This window comes from Chrysochloris asiatica, unplaced genomic scaffold (assembly GCF_000296735.1).
Source record: "Chrysochloris asiatica unplaced genomic scaffold, ChrAsi1.0 scaffold00004, whole genome shotgun sequence".
NCBI lineage: Eukaryota > Metazoa > Chordata > Mammalia > Afrosoricida > Chrysochloridae > Chrysochloris > Chrysochloris asiatica.
The window spans coordinates 2,189,195-2,194,769 of NW_006408522.1; positions in this window are offsets into that span (position 1 = coordinate 2,189,195).

The following is a 5,575-nucleotide window of genomic DNA, read 5'->3' on the forward strand; positions in this document are numbered from 1 at the left end:
CTGCGGACTCACCTACTCCACACCCTCATCCCACCAGGAGCTGGTGGGTTCTAAGCACAAACCTTCCAGTTAGTAGTCGAGCACTTTAACAGATGTGCCACCAAGGCAACTATAAATGATTCCTGATTTCTATTCCTAGGTCTATGTGGGAATGGGGCTGTCTTATTAACATGGAGCAATTATTAATGCTTTCTGTTCAATGCTTTTGGTATTTTTAAAAGAGTCAAAGGATTCAACAAGTAAATCACCCCAACTTTTTTCATCTTTAAAACTTACATTTATTTTTAATTTCATGTTTTTTTTGCAACATTTTATGGGCATGCAATTTACTGACAACAATGACAATAATTGGCCGTGCAATCCTACCCTTAATCAACGTGAGTTTTCCATTCTGTTAATCCCTCTTTTCCCCATTCTTCTCGCCCCTGGTAACTGTTAATAAACTTTAGTCTCTGTACGTTTGCATTTTCTTGTCTTTTCATATTAAGTAATGTCATACTATAGTTGACCTTCTATGATTGGCTTATTTACTCAGCATAATGTCTTCAAGCTCCATCCATTTATTTGTTGATGGGCATTTAGTTTCCCACCTTTTGTCTAATGTGAATGTGTTTGTCAATGAACATTCACAGTAGTGTTTTATAGTTTCATTTTTTAAGTCCTTCACATTCCTGATTAGATTTCTTCCTAGGTATTTTATTTGTGTTCTTGGAGGCTTGTTTTTCGCTAATGCCTTCAGTGCAACTTGGACTACTTCCTAAAGTACTGTTGATTCTTGATCATATGCTACCTCTTGAAATGGTTGAACAATGAATGACCATTTCTTTTTGGTATAGTGACTCTATATTCCTTCCATCTTCTTTTGATGTTTTCTCCATCACTCACTATTTTGTCTATAGAATTCTTCAATATTGCAAGTTGAAGCTTAATTTTTTCCTTTGGTTCTTTGAGCTTACATAATGTTGAGCATGTTCTTTTTTTTTGGTTTTCTAACTCCAGGTCTTTGCATGTTTCAATATAATATTCGACTTTATCTTCCCAAGCTGCCCTTTGAAATGATCTGTTCAGCTCTTTACCTCCTCATTTCTTCCATTCGTTTTAGCTTCTCTGTGCTCAAGAGCAAGTTTCATTCTCTTCTGACATCCGTTTTTGCCTTTTCTTTCTTTCCTGGCTTTGATTTTTTTTTAACTTACTGTGAGTTGAGTGAAGTTTAATAGACAAGATCATTAGCTTTACATTGAACATATCACACACTGTTGGAGTGATTACAGTCACCTCCCTGCGACAGCAGTTATCCTGCTTAGTCCCTGGGGTTCCTATTTGCATTCCACCCACTTTCCCAACTTTGTCCTTTGGAAAATGTTGTCCTTTTGATTTTGAACGATTGACCATTCCATGGTGAACATACTTTGCTAGTGTTGTTTCCCTTGCCTATCTACTGTTTGGCTGAAAATCCATCTACGAGGGTGAGCTCCTTTTCGGATATGAACGGTGGTTGAGGGAATGTTCTTTTTGAAGATGAATGTGATACCATTCCTATTGAATTTGTTGTTCCTGTCATAGTAAACCATATGATTTTCCAGTCCAAAATAGACAGTACCAGTCCATTTCAGCTCACTAATGCCTAGGATATCCATTTCATTTTTGACAACTTCCAATTTTCCTAGATTCGTGCTTGGTACATTCCATGTTCCAATTATCAATGGATGTTTGTAGCTACTTCTCCTCATTTTGAGTGCCCCATCAGCAAATGAAGGTTGCCAAAGCTTTGCTCCATTCAGTCATTATGGTCAAGTTGACTGAGGAAGCAGTTCTTCCCTAGTCATATTGTAAGTGCCTTCTAACCCGTAGAGCTCCTCTTCTGGCACCGTATCTGACAATGTTCTACTGCTATTCGCAGGGTTTTCAGTGGGTGAACATTCAGAAGTAGTCTGCCTTTCCTTCATCTAGTCTGTTTTAGGATGGAAGCTCTGCTGAAACTTGTTCACCCTGGGTCACCCTGCTGGTATTTAAAATACTACTGTTAAAGCTTCCAGCATCAAAGCAACATGTAAGCCACCACAGTATGACAAGCTGACGGATGAGTGGTGGCTTTTGCTTGGATCCACAATCAACACTCATGAAAGCAGCAGATTTTGCATTAGGCAAATCTGCAAAAGACCTCTTTAAAGTGTTCAAGAGCAAAGATGTCACTTTGAGGACTAAGGTGTCCCTGACCCAAGCCATGGTATTTTCAATCACCTCATATGCATGTGAAAGTTGTACAGTGAATAAGGAAGACTATAGAAGAATTGATGCATTTGAGTTATGGTGTTGAAGAAGAATATTAAAAGTAATGTGGCCTGCCAGAACAAACAAATCTATGTTGGAAGAAGTACAGTCAGATTGCTCCTTAGATGTGGTATCAGGAGGGACCAGTCCCTAGAGAAGGACATCATGCTTGGTAAAGTGAAGAATCAACAAGAAAGAGGAAGCCCCACAACGAGATGGATTTGCACAGTGACAGCAGAAGTGGGCTTAAGCATAACAATTATGAAGTCCTGGTGTGGCCCTGTAGGATAATCACTGGACCACAAAGTTGACTGAACCATAAAGTCACTCCTCAGAAACCCTAAACAGGGTTGCTTGACGACACTTAACAACAACAACAACGTAACAATTATGAGGATGGTGCCAGGCCAGGCAGTGTTTTGTTTTGTTGTGTATAGGGTTGTTATGATTTGGAACTGACTTGATGACATCTAACAACAACAACATGGATCATAACAAATTATGACTAACATTTACAAAAAATGAGAATTCCAGAACATTTAAATGTGCTCATGAGGAACCTGCACATAGACCATGAGGCAGCCATTCAAATAGAACAAAGGAATATTAATTAGTTTTAAATCAGGCAAGGTGTGTGTCAGGGTTGTATCCTTTCACTGTACTAAGTCTGTATGCTGAGTAAATAATCTGAGAAACTAGACCTATGAAGAAGAACGTAGCACCAGGATTGGAAGAAGACTCATTAATATCCTGTGATGTACAAATGATACAACCTTGTTTGTGAAAAGCAAAGAGGACTTGAAGCACTTACTGATGAAGATCAAATACTGTATATCTCCTACAGTATAGATTGCACCACCATATAAAACAAAAATCCTCACAACTGGACCAACATCATGGTAACATCATAATAAACAGAAAAAATATCGAAGTTGTCAAGGATTTCATTTTGAATTGAATTCACAATCAATGCCCCTGGAATCAGTCAAGAAATCAAATGATGTGTATTGGGCAAATCTGCTGCTCTTTATAGTTTTAAAGAGCAAAGATGTCACTTGAGCACTAAGGTGTGACTAAGCCAAGCCATGGTATTTTCAATAGTCTTAAATGCATGTGAAATCTAGACAAATCGAATAAGGATATTGGTAAAGAATATTGAGCTGACCGTGGACTGCCTGAAGAATGAACGAATCTGTCTCAGACGAAGTACTGTGGGAATGCTCCTTAGAAGTGAGGATGGTGAGGCTTCATTTTATTTACACTGGGCATGTCTTCAGTAGGGACTAGTCCCTGGACCAGGACATCATGCTTGGTAAAATACAGGGTCAGAGAAAAAGAGGAAGATCCTTAATGAGAGGATTGACACAGTGGCTGCAACAATGGAATTCAAACGTCGGCATAGTTGTGAGTATGGCACAGGACCAGGCAGTGTTTGTTCTGTTGGATGTGTGTTGTTATGATTCAGAACCAAGTCCACCATACCTACAAAACCATAACATTTTATTCTCTTAGATGCTCTTGTAAATGAAATTGTTCCCCTAAGTTCCCTTTCAGATTTCTCATCACTGTTGTCTAGAAAACCAAATGATTTTTACTTTCTGACCTTGTATACTATAAGTTTGCTAAATTTCTCTAGTAGCTCCAGTTTTCTCGCAGACGCTTAGAGATTTTGTATGTATTGGATCATATTGTCCATGAATAGAGATAATTTGACTTCTTTTCCAATCTGGGTATCTTTTATTTCTTATTCTTATCTTATTGTTCTGACGAGGACTCCTAGTACCATATTGTTTAGAAGTGGTGAGAGCAGGCACCCTTGTCTTGTTCCAATTTCGAGGGGAAAATGCCCAGTCTTTCTCCATTAATTATGATGTTGACTGTTTGCTTTTCAAATATGAGCTGAATCATAGTGAAGCATTTTGCTTCTATCCCAATCTTCTTTAGCGTTTTCATCAAGAAAGGGTATTGGATTTTAGCAAATGCCTTTTCTGCATCCATAGAGATGATCATGTAGGTCTTCTCCTTTGTTCTGTTGATGTGGTATATTATGATGATTGATTTTCTAATGTTGAACCATCCCTGCATTCCTGGAATAAATTTCACTTGGCCATGGCGTATAACTCTTTTACTATGCTGTTGGATTGCATTTCCTAGTATTTTGTTGCGGATTTTTGCATCTATATTCATAAGCAATATTGGCCTATAGTTTTCTTGTGGTGTCTTTGTCTGGTTTGGGGATCAAAGTTATATTTGCTTCATAGAATGGCTTAAGGAGTATTCCTGCCTTCTCTATCTTTTGAAAAAGGTTAAACAGTATTAATGTCAAGTTGATTTCATGTATTTTTAATACATGTAAAAAGTCAAACAATGCAGATAAAATGAAAACCAATCCCTTCCCTTGAGGCAAACACTATCTAATCAATCCTAACTTTTATAGCAGTTGCAGCCTCTGACAAAGGAATTCTCTTTTAAACTCTTCACTGACACAATTTCAATTTATATTTTTTGGTAGCTTTTAATGAAGTGCTTTCACACACAATAGCATCTGAGACCACTGAGATCAAACAGCCTTGGTTGGATAGAACTCACTGTTCTGAGCATTGAACAAAGCCTGTTGAGGCATACCTACAGCTTTATAAGTACATGGCACATTTAATCTCCACAATAAATCCAGAGTTGGGCGTTCTCTGCCCCATTTTATAGGTGAGGGAACAGAAGGCTAAGAGGCCAAGGTTACCCAGTTATTAAGTGTGATGAAATCAATACTCAAACCAGAATCGGACTGACTAATTACCATGCTTTCCCAAGATGCATAAAATATAGCTCCTGTGTCTAAGGAGTTTATAGTCTTCTTGAGTACTCATTAAAGCAGCTCAACCAGCTGGCCAGGAATCTTAAAGCTTCCCCTGATGCTGAATTGGAGTGGGGTAAGGTGGGGGAAGTAACTAGTCGGCTAGTAGCTTCACTCTAAGGGAACATGTTAAAAAAAAGTCACAGTTCCTCGCGCATCGTCTTTCTATATCAAGTTATCCGATGGTGTGGGATGATGTGAATGAGATCAGAGATGAAATACACAAACCAAAAAACCAAACCATTACTGTTGAGTCAATTCTGATTCATCGTAGCCCTATGTTGTTGTTAAGTACCGTGGAGTCAGTTCTGACTCATAGTGACCCTGTGAAGGGTTTCTGGGCCTTTAAATCAGTAGGAATGGAAAGCCTTATCTTTTTTCTGCAGAGTGACTGGTAGATTTGAACTGCCAACCTTATGGTTTGCAGTCCAGTGCTTATCGTAATGATCCTAT